Source organism: Scyliorhinus torazame, chromosome 9, assembly GCF_047496885.1.
Source record: "Scyliorhinus torazame isolate Kashiwa2021f chromosome 9, sScyTor2.1, whole genome shotgun sequence".
Lineage (NCBI taxonomy): Eukaryota > Metazoa > Chordata > Chondrichthyes > Carcharhiniformes > Scyliorhinidae > Scyliorhinus > Scyliorhinus torazame.
Genome location: NC_092715.1, coordinates 19,429,652 through 19,450,254, shown reverse-complemented (window position 1 = coordinate 19,450,254; position 20,603 = coordinate 19,429,652). Strand labels below are relative to the sequence as shown.

Sequence of the window (20,603 nt, the reverse complement as noted above, 5' to 3'; positions counted from 1 at the left end):
GTTTCCTCCCACAGTCCAATGATGTGCAGGTTAGGTGGATTGGCCATGATAAATTGCCCTTAGTGTCCAAAATTGCCCTTAGTGTTGGGTGGGGTTACTGGGTGTGGGGATAGGGTGGCGGTGTTGACCTTGGGTAGGGTGCTCTTTCCAAGAGTCGGTGCAGACTCGATGGGCCGAATGGCCTCCTTCTGCACTGTAAATTCTATGATAAAAGCGCTACTCTATGACACATGAAAAACACCTTACCTGCCTACCTAATCCCACTTGCTACCTCTGGGCTCCATTTTCCTGGGCCTCAGGATTACACGTTCAGTGACATCGCTACTATCGTGTTATTCACCCTGGGGTAACACGGACTGCAACACGATGCAGCTAGCTGATCAAGTATACACCAAACGTGGGCGTTGGTTCAATAAGATTTATTGAACTTCAGTAACGAAGCACACAACTGCCTGTGGATTGACTCTCTACTACTCTAAGTAAACTAACATTAACTATCTAGACCAGGCTAGCTCTGATCCACGTGTAGAAGGTGTTGAATGAGTTGTACACCCTGACTGTCACTACAGTTGTCACCAGTGGAGAGGCAGTGCTGATGCCTCGTCTGTTTTTTAGTTGGAAGCCCCCCTCTAGTGTTCTGTCTGGTGATTGGTCGTGTTCTGTTCTGTATGTTGATTGGCTCACCTGGGTGTCTGTCACAGCCTGCTTTTACCTCATAATGTGCATGGGTGCGTATTATGACAACTACAACGCCACCAATTCAGAGCTCCCTAATTGAGCGCTCAACCAGCGTCTAAAACAGATGAATCCAAAAGCAAAAGAATGCAAATGTTGGAAATGTGAAATATAGCAGAAAATGCTTGACACGCTCGGCAAATGGCCTCCCCCTTGACTATGTATCAAAGAAAATGCCTGTAAAGCACGTAGGGATGTCCCGAGGTCGTGATGACGCACATGTTGGTTAAGTGGGGTTACGGGGGATAGGGCGGGGGAATGGGCCTGCGGAAGGTGCTCTTTCAGAGGGTCGGTGCAGACGCGATGGGTCGAATGGCCTCCTACTGCACCATAGGAACTCTATAATTCGATACCGTGCCTGTGCTGTTTGAGTCTTTTTTCCACTAAAATTAGCACGTGGCTAAAGTGGTGTAGTTTCCATTGTGGCAATTTCTCGAGGATAGCTCTGACACGGAGTGAAAGGTAATGTCCGGATTACCCTCATCAAAGTGTGTTGAGTTTGTCTCAGGAATGAAACTGAGAAATTGAACTATTAAATCTCCATGAAAGGGTGCAGTGGGCTGCAGGGAATCCCTGTGCTGGAGGTGTCTGCGCAATCTTTCCGACACCTTTGGGGGCAGTTTCATGTTAACGCCCCTCACTCCCCTCCCCTCCCCACCGCGAGTTGATTGGGCTTTAGCAGAGCCTGAGCGTACACTGTTGATAAAAATAGATTGACGTTTGCTTTGCTTGCTCCCATCACTTGAGTAAATCGTGCACAGCAGAGAGGCCGAAAGACTCCGCGGAGGAAGCTGGATAAACTCGGTAGCGCAAAGGTGGTGAGCGACCGCCTTCACCCCGCATTTAACCACAATCGGTAGCCGTTGCACTTGCTGGTTGAGCTGTTATTTTAGACGCCGCTGTTTATTTGAAAGAATGCAGTGCTGGAGGGGAAGTGTTTATTGTGTTTGTTTTCTCTCGCCAGGGACTCATTGAGCCCGTGGTTGGACCACCCACCCACTGTTCTTTCTTTCTTCACATCAACACAGCTGCAAAGCTATTTAGCAAAAGGCAATTTCTGAAATTCTGAATGGCACTGTGAAAGTTCCGCAGGTCGCCAACCCAACTTTGAATGTCTCCACCTGAATTCTCAGCATCCCAGGTTCACACTACTTGAAATTGCCACATACGCATAGGCCGTAAGACATAGGAGCAGAATTAGGCCACTCGGCCCATCGAGTCTGCTCCGTCATTCAAACGTAGCTGATATTTTCTCATCCCCCATTCTCCTGCCTTCTCCCATAACCCCTGATCCCCTTATTAATCAAGAACCTATCTGTTTCTGTCTTAAAGACACTCCGTGATTTGGCCTCCACAGCCTTCTGCGGCAAAGAGTTCCACAGATTCACCACCCTCTGGCTGAAGAAATTCCTCCTCATCTCTGTTTTAAAGGATCGTCCCTTTAGTCTTAGATTGTGTCCTCTGGTTATAGTTTTTCCTACAAGTGGGAAACATCCTCTCCATGTCCACTCTATCCAGGCCTCACAGTATCCTGTGAGTTTCAGTAAGATCCCCCCTCATCCTTCTAAACTCCAACGAGTACAGACCCAGAGTCCTCAACTGTTCCTCATACGACAAGTTCTTCATTCCAGGGATCAAATTCTATGATAATCTATGAAAGGGGCTGGTTTAGCTCACTGGGCTAAATCGCTGGCTTTTAAAGCAGACCAAGGCAGGCCAGCAGCATGGTTCAATTCCCGTACCAGCCTCCCCGAACAGGTGCCGGAATGTGGCGACTAGGGGCTTTTCACAATAACTTCATTGAAGCCTACTCGTGACAATAAGTGATTTTCATTTTTTCATTTCATTTCATTCTTGTGAACCTCCTCTGGACTCTTTCCAAGGCCAGCACATCCTTCCTTAGATACGGGGCCCAAAACTGCTCACAATACTCCAAATGGGGTCTGACCAGAGCCTTATACAGCCTCAGAAGTACATCCCTGGTGTTGACGAATCTACCTGTTTCCCAATATCCCGTGGGGAGATGGTGCCCATGTCAGTATGGGTGTGCTGGGTGACCCATGGCCGGAGGAGGGTGCGGGGGTGAAGTGATTGGAAGCAAGGGACCATGGACTGAAACCTTCTCAAAAATATCCAACCAGAGGGTAGCGCGGTGGCACAGTGTTTAGCACTGCTGCCTCACAGCTCCAGGGACCGGCGTTCAAGTCTAACATCGGGTGACTGTGTGGAATCATCATAGAATTTACAGTGCAGAAGGAGGCCATTCGGCCCATCGAGTCTGCACCGGCTCTTGGAAAGAGCACCCTACCCAAGGTCAACACCTCCACCCCATCCCCATAACCCAGTAATCCCACCCAAACCTAAGGGCAATTTTGGACACTAAGGGCAATTTATCATGGCCAATCCACCTAACCTGCACATCATAGAATCAATGTTAGTTTGCTCCAGGCTGCGGAGATAGATGTGACCACCGTTGCAGTGCGACAAACAATAGACCAAATTCACTTCCATAGAATCATAGAATTTACAGTGCAGAAGGAGGCCATTCGGCACATCAAGTCTGCACCGGCTCTTGGAAAGAGCACCCTACTTAACTCCACACCTCCACCCTATCCCCATAACCTCATCTAACCTTCTTGTACACTAAGAGGCAATTTATCATGGCCAATCCACCTAACCTGCACATCTTTGGACCGTGGGAGGAAACCGGAGCACCCGGAGGAAACCCACGCACACACGTGGAGAAAGTGCAAACTCCACACAGACAGTGAACCAAGCCGGGAATCGAAACTGGGATCCTTGTGCTGTGCTAACCACTGTGCTACCGTGCTATCCAATCACCGGTAGGAGGCAGGGAAGGTCTCAAACTGAGATCTCGCCACTGCAAATCCCGTTGTGGCCCTCTTGTGAGGGTTAGTAGCGATAATGGGATCTGCGGCCAGGGTGAACGGGCCCGGAACATCGCTGCCAGTTTTTACAGCCCCGTCTCTCACTCGCACTGTCGATCATGGCTGTCCAAATTCTCCCTTAAATTTCTGAATACACTTCTCCCACCGCACCACCCCACCCCCATAATATCATTGGAGATTAAGGTGGTGACACCTAACCTATAGGCTGTAAGACCCATGGTCGGTCTACCTTCAGTTAACAAGCACCACTCTGATCAACCTCTGAGCAAAACTGATTCTCTTTCATTGTCTTCCACTGCTCCATCGCTACATGGAACATCAGCTGGAAATCCATCAATGTTCCATTGTAAATTGCCATGTCATCAGACACATAAGACTCAATTTCATTGATCAATAAATAATGTTCAATTCCACAACTATTCCCTGACAGCCACGCCCCCTCCTCCCCGTCACTAGAATTACATAAATAACCATCCCATTTGCGTTACTGTGTATGTGGAGCTGTTCGTGTCGACTCAGACCTGGCGTTCCCACCTCTGGGTCAGAGCTCATGGCATGATGGCTCCCTTCACATATTCGAGGGTGGTGCTTCGGTAGGGTACTGAGGGAGTGCTGCGCTATTGGAGGTGCCGGCTTTTAGATGAGATGCCAAACACAGGCCTCATCCACCATCCTCTCAGCCATTAGGCCTGAAAAATCTCAAGGCACCATTTTGTGGAAGAGTGAAGATGTTCGCCCCAGTGTGTTCCCCCCTTAAACTGACATCACATGAAAACACGTTGGGGCGAATTCTCCGCTGGCGGGGTCATGTGTTCCGCCGGCAGCGCGACGCCCGCCTGTGGGCTTCCCGGAGGGATGGAGTGGCTCCAATGGGAAGTCCCATTGGCCATTAGCGGAATGGAGAATCCCGCTCCCAGCGATGGTGCTCCGCCGCGGACACTCGGCTGGGGTGCCGGAGAATTCACCCCGTTATCTCTTCATTAACTTATTGCTGTTTGTGGAACCTTGGTTTGGATTCTCCGCACCCTGAAATCACGATCGGCGACGGGGCGGAGAATCCAGTTTCCCGCATGAAATCGGGACCGGAGCCGGTTCCGCCATTCTCCGCCCCCCCCCCCGAAAAGTGGCCAACTCGGGGAGTACACCGCGCCAATTATCCACCAGCTGAAGCCATTGCCCAAGGCCCGCCCCGCTATTCTCCGCAAGGGGGGGGGGGGGGGGGGGTCGGGGAGCGGCTGATCGGAGGCACTATTTCCACGGTCCAGGCCTGAGTCCGCCGTGGAGCACGGCGTGGCCGCCAGACGCCATCGGCGTGCGCATGCGTGGCCTCTGACCGGGAAGTGCGGGGGCCGTATCGGCAGCTGGAGCTGTGAGCTCTACAGCAGCTGCCTGCTCGCCCCCAGCAAGGTGGGGAATCTGTGGCCTTTTGACGCCAGTTTTTCTGGTGTAAAAGACCACAGTTTTCACAACGGCGTGGGAACATAGTCCCAAAATCGGACAATCCAGCCCCTTGTGTGTAAATGAGTTGCTGCATTTTCCTGCATTGCAACAGTCCATACACTTTAAAAGTACCAAATACCTTGAGTTTGCGGCAGGTACAATAGAAGTATAAGTAATTTATTTTTTTCTGTAGTGTAACAAACAGTGGATCATAGGTGGTATTAATATTCAGCTCCAGCTTCATTCTCGTATTTCACTGGTTGTCAAAACTTGTGTATGTTCCACTGCAGCTTGTAACAGGTTCCAGACCTATCCTGCCATTATGCTATATATAACCTATCCTGACCCTTGCTGTGTTACAGCAACGGGGTGTGTTCATACTCAGCTGTTTTAAGTGTAGCCCCTGTGCATAATGGCGCATTATCGCAAAGTCGTTCATGCATACAGTCCTAGTAATAAGGACGCAGGAGCAAAACATGGTACTCTCCTCAAGTTGCCTCCCATTAAGACTCAGAAGTGCCTGAACATCTATTCGTAGGTCAATGTCCTATTGTCCTATTGTGATGCACATTGAAATACTGGGGCCAAAGAGGTCCCAGTGAGAGTACTAATTGGGAGGGCAAATAAGTATTTTCCATCCATGTTGAAAAATCTCTCCAGAAATTATATTGAAAAAATCTTACTTGTATGTGAACCTCTCGTGTGCACAACCTGACTTTCTGTTGTCACATTTTTCTCACTCATTTCCATCAGCTAGAAAAATCCAAGTTGAAGTTTATATAATTTGGAATCTATAATCTGTGCTTGTTCAAGCTGGTCACTGAGGCCCTACAGGTTGTTCAGAAAGCTTTCTGAAAATATTGCTCAACTTTTTTTTGCAGTGATTGAAATTTCTAATGACCAAAATACAGGCTTAAAAATATTAAAATCCCCCAAATAAAGGGTATGATTTAACGGGGAAAAAACAGAGTCCTATTTTGGACGTGTTTAGCGGGCAATTTCTCGCCACCGGCAGCACCAAGAACGACCCCGCTGGCAAATGGGTCTTATTTTGGCCTTGATGAGGAAGGCCCCACCGAGGCCACATTTGCCTTCATTTCCTGTGCGGGAAGATATTGGGGCACCGTGTTTAAATTCCGCCCGATCCCCGAACTGTTGAACCCCACCACAGTCTCTGGATACCTCCCAAGCCCCAACTTACCTGTTTGGTAGTCCTTGAGGCCCCGCTCAGAAGGGCAAGGCACCCCCGGGCCTGATTCCCGGCCTGGGCAACCGGGCACCTTGGCATCACCAGTCAGGCAGTGCCAGGGTGCCACGTCAAGGATGCCTGTGTGGCAGTCCCAAGGTGCCAGGCTGGCAGTGCCAAGGTGCCTGTGTGGCAGCGAGAGCGCCAGGGTACCACCCTGCCCAGAGCCCGATCACCCGGTGATCGGACACCCGATGTCCGATGACATGGGAGACCCCCCTCCCGGACCCCCCTCCCCCTCCCCCTCCCCCAGGTGCTGTTATGCCTGCTCCACGTTTGTGTGGATCGGTGCTAAACTGTGCCATGGCACGGTCTCCCAGGCGCGAATGCTCATTCCTGGGCCTCAGGAGAATCCAGAGACGACATATTAAAGTGAGCCTATCTGCTCATTTAAATATGTAAATCTGGAAAACACCCAACGAGGCGTCTTGAGTTCTCTTAAATCTGCGAGACGCCTCTCTCTCGATATAACGGCCACGTCACGTCACCAAATTGGGCGCAATGAAGCCATTCGATCGCGTCCAATGTATGTGATACAGTAGGACAGTAAAAAGTATTTTGGTTTGTACCTTTTAATGCCATCATTGAAGTTATAGTTGAAGATTTCAGCCTTTCCCCTTTGTTTGGACCTGGCGACGTAGAAATATGTTGGTGTAGTTGTAACATCATGGGACTAGTGATCCTGAGGCCCAGATTATGCACTGGGGACATGAGTTCGAATCCCACCCCTGCCGGCTGGTGGAGTTTGAATTCAGTTCAAAAGCTAGTTTCAGTAATGGTGACAATTATTGTTTAAAAAATCCATCTGGTTCACTAATATCCTGCAAGGAAGGAAATCTGCCGTCCTTACCCGGTCTGGCCTACATGTGACTCCAGATCCACAGCAATGCGGTTGACTTTAAACTGCAGTGTGCACCAGCCACTATGTTGGATAAGGTTTATGATGGGAGTGCAGAAAGTAAAAGTTTAAGTACATCCTGAGTGCCATTTCCAATTTTCATGCACTTCCCTCACTCCATGTTAAACTCACAGAACTTAATGTGGTGCTTATCAGCAGCAAGTCCAGATATTTATCTGGATGTGGAACTTGGATATTGAACTGCGCTCCCTGAGCATATGGTGGACGCAGGCACAATTGGGGCTTTCAAAACAGGGCTGGATAAGCTCCTAGAGAGAGAGAATGCTTGCAGCCGGGCCAAACAACCTCCTGTGCTGTAACTAGGTGGCACTGCCAGGGTGCCAGGCAGGCAGTGTCAAGGCACTTGGGTGTCAGGGGAGTATCAGGGTACTACCCTGCCGTGCCCCTGACCACCCGTGGGTCTACATTGGCCTGCGAGACACAAACATCAAGTCGGACACTCCAGTGCTGTCCCGAGGGCGTGCTGCACTGTTGCAAGATAACCCTGCCTGCGTGCTCAGGTGCGTGGCACCATGGGCATCATTTCAAGGAAGAGGGAGATATTCCCAACAAGGTCCCGGCCAGTGTTCGTCCCTCGATCAACGATACAAAAAACAATCTGGTCATTCTTACATTGCTGATTGATTGCTGTGTAAGGGAGTTCATTGAGCAAATTAGCAGCTGCGATTCCTACATTGCAATAGCGCCTACGCTTCAAAAAGTACTCCACTGGCTGAAAGGCGCTTTGAGATATCCAATGGTCGTGAAAAGTGCCATGTAAATGGAAATCTAGTTTACAACCTCAAGACATCCCAAATAACCTTACAACGTATTCGAAACTTGTTTAAATGTTGTCTGTGAGTTGTGCCGTGAAAATCCACTTGTGCACAGCATGATCTCACAAACAGCACTATGATAATGTCGACAGAAATCTGCAGCTCTCCTTGAAATAATGCATTGTGATTTTCAACATCCAGCTGAGGGGGTTAAACTTATAAACTTCTAATTGAAGAGTGAGTGCTTCCAGTATTTATAACATTAGTCACTATTTGATGACTGCAATAAAGTGAAACTTAAGTGTGATCATCAGGTGTAAGATTACAAGGCACAGGATAATTAACTGAGGTTAATAATTCAGACTTCATTTTAAAGTCTGAAGGTTGTCTTTAGTTTTATATAATCCTTTGGTTTTATGTTATTCTGTATTACAACACTGTTGGTTGCAGTGTGGTATCAGGGTTGGAGCAAGAGTGTTCCTCTGCACCACAGATTGAGTCATAGTCGTACAGTCCGACAGCACAGAAAAAGCCCTTCGGCCCATCGAGTCTATACCAGTCACAAACAACCACCTAACTGTTCTAATCCCATTTCCCAGCACTTGGTCCATAGCCTTGTCTGCCCAGGGATCGCAGATGCACATCTAAATACTTCTTAAATGTTCTGAGGGTCTCTGCCTCCACCCCCCTTTCAGCCAGCGAGTTCCAGACTCCCACCCCCCTCTGGGTGGAAAGGTTTTTCCTCACGTCCCCTCTAAACCTCCTGCCCCTCACCTTAAATTTATGCCGCCTGGTCATTGATCCCTCCACCAAGGGGAAACGTTTCTTCCTTTTAAAAAAATGTATTTTATTACAAACATGTATCAAAGTAGGTTACAGCAAATAAACACCCCGGGAAACATCCTTCCCAACAATCAACTATACAGTCTGTACAGATTTCGCCCCCCCCCCCCACCCCCTGCGACGAACTGCTCCTCAAACACGGTCACAAACAATCCCCACTTTTCTCAAACCCCCCTGCTGAGCCCCTTAACTCATACTTTATCTTCTCTAATCGCAGGAAGTCGTACAGGTCACCCAACCACGCTGCTCCCCCCCGGTGGCGAAATTCACCGCCATCAAAATCAGAGAGGCGAAGGCCAAGACATCGGCCTTCCTCCTCTCCACGAGCTCCGGCTTCTCTGAGACCCCAAATATCTCCACCAATGGGTCCGGGTCCACCTCCTCCTCCACTATCCTGGTAAGACCGCGAATACTCGCGTCCAGAATCTTCCCAATTTTTCCCAACCCCAAAACAGGTGCGTGTAATTCGCTGGCCCCCACCCACACCTCTCACACTCATCTGCTACCCCCTGAAAGAACCCACTCCTTCTCGCCTGAGTCATATGCACCCTGTGCACCACCTTAAACTGTATGAGGCTCATCCTTGCACAAGAGGAGGTCCCGTTTACCCTTCGCAGTGCCTCACTCCATACTCCCCAATTGATCTTCCCTCCCAACTCTGCTTCCCATTTGTCCTTGATCTTCACCTCCCTGCTCCCCCAGCCACTTATATATATCCCCAATTCTTCCCTCCCTTCCTCCAAATACAAGTCCCTCCCTTGACCAGCCCCACTTCCCTCCACCTCCTGTAAACACTATCCATCCCCCCCGGCTCAAACTCATGATTCTCGCACAGCGGTGTTAGCACCGACATCCCTTCCATCCTAAAATGCCTCCTCAGCTGATTCCATATCTTCACCGTGGACTGCACCACTGGGTTCCCTGAATACCTACTCGGAGCCATTGTCAATGCTGCCGTCACCACAGCCCTCAAACTAAACCACTCACAAGATTTCTCCTCCATCCTAACACACTCTACCCCTTCTCCTTCCCACCACCGCCGCACCTTGCCCTATTGGGCGGCGAATGTGGACAACGCCAACCCCCCCTGCTGCCTCTGCCTCTGTAGCAGGGTCCCCCCCACCTTTGGCACCTTCTCCACCCATACAAAGTCCGAGATGATTGTGTCCACTTTCCGAAGAAAAGGCCTTTGGTATAAAGATCGGGAGAGCCTGAAAGATAAACAAGAACCTCAGCAGAATATTCATTTTCACCACTTGGACCCTCCCTGCCAGCCTTAAGTGCAGTGTATCCCACCTCTTAAGATCCTCCCTGGCCTCCTCCACCAGCTTCGCTAAGTTCCACTTATGGAGCCCCGTTCATTCCATCGCTACCTGAATCCCCAAACACCTAAACCTATCCCACGCTACCGTAAATGGCAACCCCCCTAAATTAACTCGCTGTCCCAGCTCATTCACCAGAAATACCTCGCTTTGCCCCACATTCAGCTTGTATCCCGAGAACCTTCCGAACCTCCTCAGCAGGCCCATAATCCTTCCCATACTCTCCAACGGATCCAAAACATACAGCAAGAGGTCATCGGCATAGAGCGACACCCGATGCTCCCTCTGTCTCCTCATAAACCTCCGCCGAATCCCTAAGAGCCATCGCCAACGGCTCTATGGCCAGCGCAAATAACAACGGCAACAGTGGGCACCCCTGCCTCGTACCCCTATGTACGTCAAAGCTTCGTGAGCTCAAATCATTTGTCCTCCCCCTCGCTCTAGGTGCCACATACAGCAACCGCACCCATGCCACAAATCTCGGCCCAAATCCAAACCTTCCCAAAACCTCGAAGTACCGCCACTCCACCCGATCAAATACCTTCTCGGTGTCCATGGACACCACCACCTCCGGTACCACAGTTGGATTCATCACCACATTCAACAGCCGTCTTATATTACGCACGAGTTGCCTGCCCTTCACGAAGCCTATTTGATCTTCTGCAACCACCCGCGGGACACTGTCCTCCATCCTCCCCACCAACAACTTAGCCAATACTTTCACATCCGTGTTCAAGAGTGACATGGGTCTACACGACCCACATTCCACCGGATCCTTCCCTTTTTTGGGGATCAGTGTGATTACTGCCTGCTTCATCGTCTCCGGCAACTCCCGCTTCCCCAGTGCTTCATTAAACACCCCCAACAGATGTGGTGCCAGGTTTGTCGCAAATTTCCCGAGTAGAATTCCGCCGGGTACCCATCCGGCCCAGGGGCCTTCCCCGACTTCATACCCCTGATAATATCCAGCACCTCCCTCAGCCCCTGGGGCTCCTCCAACGCCTGCCTCTTTGCTTCCTCCACCTGGGGAAATTCCAGCTCGTCCAGAAACCGCCCCATGTCCCCCTCCTCTCCACCCGGTCCACCTCGTTAAGTCCCTGGTAGTAATCGCTAAATGCCTCATTTATCTTCCCTGGTTCTGACACCACATCCCCAGCCCCAGTCCGGATCTTCGGTATTTCCCTGGACGCAGCCTGACTCCGCAACTGGTGCGCCAGCATGCGGCTCGCCTTCTGAAATGTTTCTTCCTGTCTACTCTATCTATGCCCCTCATAAATTTATACATCTCAATCATGTCCCCCCTCAGTCTCCTCTGCTCCAAGGAAAACAACCCCAGTCTATCCAATCTCTCTTCATACCAAAAACTCTCCAGCCCAGGCAACATCCTGGTTAATCTCCTCTGCCCCCTTCCCAGTGCTATCACATCCCTCCTATAATGTGGATTCCAGAACTGCACACAATACTCTAACTGTGGCCTAACCAACATTTTATATAGTTCCAGCATAACCTCCCTGCTCTTAAACTCTATGTCTCGGCTAATAAAGGCAAGTATACCTTATGGCTTCTTAACCACTGTATCCACCTGCTCTGCTACCTTAAGGGACCGGTGTACATGCACACCAAGGTCCCTCTGATTCTCGGTGCTGCCCAGAATCCTGCTGTTTATCATGTATTCCGTTGCCTTGATTGTCCTGCCCGAGTGCATCACCTCACACTTATCCGGATTGAACTCCATTTGTAACTGATCAGCTCATTTGACCAGCCAGACTATATCCTCCTGTAATCCCAGGCTATCCTCCTCACTATTTACCACCCCACCAATTTTTGTATAATCTGCAAACTCACTGATCAACCCTCCTACATTCAAGTCTAAATCATTTGTATAAACCACAAACAGCAAGGGCCCCAACACTGATCCCTGTTGGACCCCACTGGACACGGGCTTCCAGTCAGAAAAACACCCCTCGACCATCACCCTCTGCTTCCTGCCACTCAGCCAATTCTGCATCCAATTTGCCAAATTTCCTTGGGTCCCATGAATTCTTACCTTCGCTGTCAAGTCTCCCAGGTAGGACCTTATCAGAAGCCTTGCTGACGTCCAAGTAAACTACGTCAAATGCATTTCCCTCATCCACACACCTGGTCACCTCTTTCAGTCAAGTTGGTCAGACATGACCTCCCCTTAACAAAACCATGCTGACTGTTCTTGATTAACCCCTGCCTCTCCAAATGCAGATTAACTCTGTCTCTCAGAATTGCTTCCAATAGTTTCCCCACCACTCAGGTTAGACTGACTGGTCTGTAGTTTCCTGCTTTATCCCTTCCTCCCTTCTTGAATAATGGAACCACGTTGGTTATCCCCCAGTCCCCCGGCACCTCTTCTGTGACCACAGAGGAATTGAAAATTGCCAGCACCCCAGCTATTTCCTCCCTTGCCTCACTCAGCAGCCCGGGATAATTTTCAACTGGCCCTGGAGATTTGTCGACTTTTAAGCCTGCCAGACCACTCAGAAGCTCCTCTCTGACTATGTTAATCTCTTTAATTTCATTGCAGTCCTTCTCCCTGATTTCTATACCCACACCGTCCCTCTCACTGGTGAACACTGACACAAAGTATTCATTTAGAACCCTACCTACATCCTCCAGCTCCACACACAAATTACACTGTGGTGCTTAATAAGCCCTAATCTTTCCCTAGTTACCCTTTAACCCTTAATGGACTTGCAAAACAACTACGGATTTTCCTTTTTACCTGCTTTCATGTCCTCTTTTTGCTCTCCTCATTTCCTTTTTAAGTTCCCTCTTGCACATTCTATGTGCCTCTAGTGAGCCTTCGATATCTGCCATAAGCCTCCCTTTTTCTCCTCATCCAATGTGGGATATCCCTCGATATCCAGGGTTCACTGGGTTTGTTTGGCCCCACCCTTTTTCTTCGGAACATGGGAATTAGGAGCAGAAGTCGTCAATTCAGCCCTTCGAGCCTGCTCCACCAACCAATCAGATCGTGGCTGACCTCTTCCTGGTCTCAAATCCACCTCCCTGCCTGTTCCCTGCATCCATTTAACCCGATTTTCAAAATCATAGAGACATCTATCCTGTTCCTGAAACCATTTAATGACTCAGATTCTTGATTGGAACATGTTGGCCCTGTACTCTCCCTATTTCCTTCTTGATTGTGGCCCACTGCTCTGTCACAGATTTGCCTAAATCTGCCCCCAGTCCACTCTGACCTTATCAAAATCGGCCTTCCCCTCCCAGCTACTGGAGGCAGAACTGAAGGATACCGGCGTCCCTCATGGTGGGACTGTGTTTACAATGTGGCAGGTGTACTCGGGTAGTCCACATTGTGAATGATGAAATAGGGAAAAATTGTGTTTGCATAAGAGAGCAATGTATCGATATCCTCTTGGGCCTCGGGCGACCCTGCTTTGAGTCCGCACAGTCGAAGATAAGTTCATGCCGGATCTTGGAGTTGATCTTTCTGCTGGATGCGGCCTCGGTTTCGCAGCTAGATGTCTAATAAGCCCACAAACATTAGTGCGACAACTCATTTTCGCTGACCTTTGGTTAATTGAGCTATTTGTTGAGTGGAGCTGTTAAATCAACAGTTAAATGACAGCAGCCGGGAAAATGTCACCAGTTTGATTGGGTCATCCATACATCTGTCATGAGAACGCGCCCACTCAGAGGAGTAGATCAGGCCTTAAAGGTCAGTATCCAGCCGCTTAGCATGGCTGCCTCTAATGGAGTAGGTCAGGATCTAAGATTGAGTTTTGTCATAAAGTTTATGGGGCCGACTCTGATGGCGTGCTGAGGCCTGAGCTTGTCTGCTTTTAATCATTTTTTTAAAAACGTAGTGGGTTGCTGTTCTGCTCAAAGCGAGGCACATCTCTGTACTGTATGATGTTTTGGGTGTTCTGGATCACAGACAGGTCACCAACACTTGAAGTAGTGCAACACTATTTTATTTAAAGGTTAACTATTAAAACATACTTGAACTGTGGGTAAATACGATACCAGCTTTAACTAAAGACCTTTGCCTTGTCCTAACCAGTTGATGCACTCAGCACATGGTGAATGTCTGTGTTGCAGGCTGTGAGCTCTGTGCTCCTAGCTAGCTGCTCCTTGAATGAGCGGGAACTCTGATGCCCCCTGTCTTTATAGTGCGTGTGCTCTCACTGGTGATTGGCTGCGGTGTTGTGCATGTTGATTGGTCAATCTGTGTGTCCATCAGTGTGTGTCTGCACCATGATATACTGGTGTATATTATGACACTGTATTCAAAGGCTCAAGAGCACAGACACCTTATTATTCTGGGGCACATCCCTCGATGGGTACAACGTAAATCAGCAAGGTAATTTGTTCACAGGAACATAATCAGACAGAAACTTTGCTTTGAGCCACATAATGAGATATCAGTACAGGATACCAAAGGTCTGGACAAATGGGTAGGTGTCAAGGAGTGTTTCAAAGGAGAAGTAAAGAGGTTTTGTGAGAGAACTCCAGAGCTAGGCGCTGAGGCAGCTGAATGCATGGACCACCAATCGTGTGTCGCTTCACAGCTCCAGGGTCTCAGGTTCGATTCCCGGCTTGGGTCACTGTCTGTGCGGAGTCTGCACGTTCTCCCCGTGTCTGCGTGGGTTTCCTCCGGGTGCTCCGGTTTCCTCCCACAAGTCCCGAAAGACGTGCTGTTAGGTAAATTGGATATTCTGAATTCTCGCTGTGTACCCGAACTGGTGCCGGAGTGTGGCGACTAGGGGCTTTTCACAGTAACTTCATTGCAGTGTTAATGTAAGCCTACTTGTGACAATAAAGATTATTATTATTATGGTGGATAAAGGCAGTGGGGAAGAGACAAAAGGGCAGAATTGGAGAAGCACAGATAGTGCAGTGTTGTGCAGCTGGACAGTGAGAAGCTCCTTCTGTTGTCAAAGGTGTTCTGATGGATTTAAATTCCATTTGCTTAATACTACTTTTTTAAATTAAAGCAAAGATAAGTCATAGCAAAGTCCTCTGGACAGAGATGATTTCTCAGATAATGAAGATCCATATTAGCATTGTGATGGAGACCATGGGCGAGATTCTCCGACCCCCCGCCGGGTCGGAGAATTGCCGGGGGCTGGCGTGAATCCCGCCCCTGCCGGTTGCCGAATTCTCCGGCACCGGATATTCGCTGGGGGCGGGAATCGCGCCGCGCCGGTTGGCGGCCCCCCACCCCCTGCGATTCTCCGGCCCGGATGGGCCGAAGTCCCGCTGCTAGAATGTCTGTCCCGCCGGCGTAGATTAAACCACCTCTCTTACCGGCGGGACAAGGCGGCGCAGGTGGGCTCCGGGGTCCTGGGGGGGGCGCGGGGCGATCTGGCCCCGGGGGGTGCCCCCATGGTGGCCTGGCCCGCGATCGGGGCCCACCGATCCGCGGGCGGGCCTGTGCCGTGGGGGCACTCTTTTCCTTCCGCCTTCGCCACGGTCTCCACCATGGCGGAGGCGGAAGACTCCCTCCACTGCGCATGCACGGGAATGCCGTCAGCGGCCGCTAACGCTCCCACGCATGCGCCGCCCGGAGATGTCATTTCCGCGCCAGCTGGCGGGGCACCAAAGGCCTTTTCCGCCAGCTGGCGGGGTGTAAATTAGTCCAGCGCAGGCCTAGCCCCTTAAGGTTGGGGCTCGGCCCCCCAAGATGCGGAACATTCCGCACCTTTGGGGTGGCGCGATGCCCGCTGATTTGCGCCGTCTTGGGCGCCAGTCAGCGGACATCGCGCCGATACCGGATAATTTCGCCCCATGGTTTCACAGCTTGTCATTTTTGTGACAGGCCCGAATTGGAAAGAGAAACTGGAAAAGGAAATTGATTCTCCTCTCAAAGGAAACCAAGAATTAAACTGAGTGGAAACCAAAACGTCTGGAGAATCTGGAACTGGTCAAAACCATATAACAGGACAGAGAGCTACCAAAGCTCAGATGATGATGATGATGATGATCCCAGTGGTGCAGTACAAGCAGGCTGAAGACAGAGGCTAGAAGCTGATAGCACGAATAGGTATATAGTTGCTGCAGCTGTTTCTGTTCCTTGAAGTGGATCTCGCCATCCAGACTGTCATAAGTAGAGTTATCTGCAGGCATGTGCCATTTTTGGTGAAGACCTTTCCTGTGGAACCTGAGTTGATTGTGCACTGCTGTCAGCTGAGGATTAGGTTACATCCTAAAAGAAAAAGGAGCCTGAATGCTTTGTGAAGAAGCAGAGTTTTGACAGACTTTGTGACTAAGATTGATGGATGATTGATATATGATGGATGGACTGCCGGGCCAATTCGTAATAGGTGTATAGTAGTTGTACCTGCCATTTAATGTGTATTATAGTTAATAATCAATCACATTTTGCCTGTTAATTCATGTTTAACTAACGTTAATTCTAGGTTTTAGTGTAAAGGGAAGTAGTTGATAGTATTTAGTGTTTGCTTTGTTTGATTCTCTTATAGTAAAACATTACCTTGGAATCTTGTTTCCATAAATAACTAGGGAGTCAGATTTTTTAAAATGTTATTGGTTTCGGCCAAGTATCTGGGATATGGGTGCAGTGTCTATTCTACATCCCAGGGTCTGAGTGCAATGCAGCAGCATCTATTCAGTATCTAGCCTATGGTTTCAATGTGTACAGTGTTGTGATATGATGACATGCACCTTGAAGGGATGTATCTTAAACTGCTGTCAGTCATTACCACCTCAATCAGATATAGTCCCATGATTTGAGGGCCGTTTGCAAGCAGCAGGGTCGAGATCAGATGGACTATATTTAGCCTCCAGTAAATCTATCTGTCTCATCTTCAAATAAAGAACCCACATTATTGCTTCACCGATCCTGGTGTATGATTGGCCTGTTTATGTTAAAGAAGAATGTAACATGGTGGCAGCACAGTTTCTGACGATTTTGCGAAACAGAATACAAACCTCAGTCCTTCGCAGCCAGCAGAAGAAAGCAATTAATGAGAAAGTGAAACAACCAATCGGATTTGCCATGGGTAAGGATTCTGTAAGTCTGTAGGGATTCTGCACACTGTACCTTCATTCTGGGATTACAATTCACTCTAGCCAACAGGCACCAGGTCCTGGTGAGCGTTTCGATTTGGGAGAGCTTAAATGGTAAAATTCTATCCGCTGTAAAGCTTAAGCAAGGACAAAACTTAATTGCAGAGTCAGGAGGGTTTCACTGTGCGAGCAGATGAACAGGAGAGAGTCCATTATTGCTGCTTCTGGGGAAGTAAACCTGCTGCAGATTGGGCGAGAGAAACAAATTCATCCAGTAACAGGCAGAAAAAGCCCGTCATTAAAAAAAAAAAAACGTTTTTCACTGCTTGCTTTCACTTGAGATCTGCAACCCTTTGCCCGCCAAAATCACTGTTTTGCGGGCGGAGCTTGGGGCGAAACACAGGGGAAATCCGAACGAGCTCCACAGCGCCACCGTCGCAGTCAGGCAGTATCCTCTGACTGGCAGAGGCAGTGGACACTAAAGGTACTGCAACTCAGAGATAAATTAATTCTAAAAAGGCTGGAGGAAACCTGATTGTGGTGAAAAATTCCAGATAGCATTAAAAATCCTGCAAAAAGGTGACCACACAATTTCCAACAGATTGTAAAACAATGGATCTCTATCTGAAGTGACTCTGTTCTGACAATATGTCAAGCTGTGATTTCTAGACTTCAATATTTCTGATCCAGACGAAGAAGCATTGAATTTAAAATTGCTAAAAGAAATTAAGATCTCCACAGATGGAACACTTCAGGTCTGCTCAATGACCATCTTAAAAATCCAGATAAAATCTGATCAATGCTTGAACATTAATTACAAGTGAATCTCAACTTTAGAAAAATTCCTATCTTTCGGGTAACAGCTGATCTATCCATAAGCAAATGCAGAGACAAGGGGCTACAATCTGGCCCTTCTTGCCGAGGGGATCTTCTGGTCCTGTCAATGGTGACCCCCCTGCAGCGGGTTGCCCCGTGGCAGAGCCACGCAAAACGCCATTGACATCAGTGGGACCTGACGATTTTGCCACTAGACACTGGCTGGTCGCCTCCACCCAGGGAAAACATCACGGTAACACAGTGGTTAGCACTGTTGCCTCACAGCGCCAAGGTCCCAGCTTGGGTCCCTGTCTGGGTGGAGTCTGCACGTTCTCCCCGTGTCTGCGTGGGTTTCCTCCGGGTGCTCCGGTTCCCTCCCACAGTCCAAAGATGTGCAGGTTAGGTGGATTGGACATGCAAAATTGCCCTCAGTGTCTAAAAAGGTTAGGAGGGGTTATTCGGTTACGGGGATAGGGTGGAAGTGAGGGCTTAAAGTGGGTCGGTGCAGACTCGATGGGCCGAATGGCCTCCTTCGGCACTGTACGTTCTTCTTCGATTCCCGGCTTGGGTCACTGTCTGTGCGGAGTCTGCACGTTTTCCCCTTTTCTGCGTGGGTTTCCTCCGGGCGCTCCGGTTTCCTCCCACAGTCCAAAGATGTGCAGGTTAGGTGGATTGGCCCTGATAAATTGCCCCTTAATATACAAAAGGTTAGGTGGGTTTCTGGGGATTGGGCGGGGATTGGCCTTCGGTGGGGTGGTCTTTCGGAGGATCGGCGCAGACTCGATGGGCCAAAGGGCCTCCTTCTCCACTGTAGGGATTCTATGATTCTACAATACGCTGTTGGGCTGAGGTGGAAAATCCCGCCCACGGGGTGCGATTGCAACTTCATGGCAACTGAGAGTGTGGACAGAATAATCAAGCCTCCCATAGCATCTACCCCAATGCAAGCGTCCCAAAAGGACCTCTTGAGCCAACACAAACATCACACCGTGGAAGTGCTGCTACAAATCGGACACTAGTGCAAAGACAGACTATTGGGTGGAACAGAGTCTAGAGGCTCTCCACAGTTAGCACACCATTGACACGATAGGGAATACAGGCAAGCATAGTAAACAGTGCGAGTGATCTGGCCTCGCACATGCACCGAGGAATTCAGACGTATACGAGGCTCTAGAATTCATTGGAAGAGCCAATGCAGAAAGCAACGGCTGGGACAAGTGGTTCAAAGTCATGAGAAGTCACAGAGGCCAGACAGGTGCAAGCAAGAGCGCGCAACAAACTGCGTCAAGGCAAGATCCACCAAATATCAAAACGGTTAGACGATGAGGATGAGCAGACCATCGACACAATCATCATGGTGAACATTAAAGAATGTAGTGGCACAGAGGTATCTTTGCCACCGTCAGATTATATGTGCCCAGATGAACGGTTAGCATAATCCATATGTAAAACTGGGCAGGTGGAAATATCCTTTCAGTTTGCACATTGGCGTTGCAAGCGATGATCCAACTAACCAGTGTCAAATTCACCGCGTACAATAGCTGCGAGATTCTATCCCTGGGATCCATTACACTCCAGTGTGGGGACAAAAACTCACCCTGGTCACTCCAGGTAACTTGGATTGTAGACACCACAGGACCAGTGATTGCAGGTTTTCTGTCATGCAAGGATCTGTCCTTGGTCACCATCATGACATCAAGACAATGATGGGGACCACAGACCACAAGCAGCAACATTGGAAACCCTGGGAGTACACAGGGAGAAGATCACCCCTCTCTACAGATCATCAGCCGACAGGCTATACGTTACTGTTTAACTGCATGTGCCCATTCCAACCTTGCAAACACACCACAGAACCAATGTGGAATTGGTATTTGCCGGAAAAGTCTCCCCAGTCACCATTCATCGATACGCCCAGGAAGACTTGTTGCATTACTCGAAAAACAGGGGAAGGTGAAAGGTGTTCATGAGCTGCTTGCGGGTAATTAATCACCCAACCCAAATGAACATGGACTTTGGTCAGAACGTTTGAGTCCACCACCCAACTGATGGTACCTGGAACCCAGCAGAAATCGTTACCATATGGCCAGAACCAAGGTCATAGAAATCCCTTCAGTGCCGAAGGAGGCCATTCAGCCCATCGAGTCTTCACCAACCCTTCGAAAGAAGATCTCGCCCGTGTCAACTCCCCCATCTACTCCGCCCTATCCCCGTGACCTAACCTGCACATCCCTGGAGACTAAGGAGCAATTTATCATGGCCAATCCACCTAACTTGATCATATCAAGCACAAGAATAATAATAATGATCTTTATTATTGTTCAAGTAGGCTTACATTAATACTGCAATGAAGTTACCCACGCAGACACAACTAAAGCCGGAAAGAAAGCAAACCATGTAAATCTATTGCCCTGTGTTAAAGTGCATTCGATGCAATGAGATTTCCTTTTGCTTTCCTAGGTAAATATTTTGATTCTTTAGAGGTAATCCTTTAACTTCGAAAAAAGGGGTTGTTGTGATATGCTGATATGTAACTTAAACATAGGACGGCACGTTGGCACAGTGGTTAGCACTGCTGCCTCACAGCTCCAGGGT

At 49.1% G+C, this 20,603-nt stretch overlaps 1 protein-coding gene and 1 long non-coding RNA gene across 2 annotated transcripts in view; one reads left to right on the top strand and one right to left on the bottom strand.

Moving 5' to 3' along the window:
* Positions 1 to 20,603, top strand: part of LOC140429090 (dual specificity testis-specific protein kinase 2-like) — a 352,368-nt gene that overhangs the window by 287,850 nt on the left and 43,915 nt on the right. The window lies entirely within an intron of this gene.
* LOC140429091 (uncharacterized) overlaps positions 1 to 20,603 on the bottom strand; it is a 66,276-nt gene that overhangs the window by 3,312 nt on the left and 42,361 nt on the right. The window lies entirely within an intron of this gene.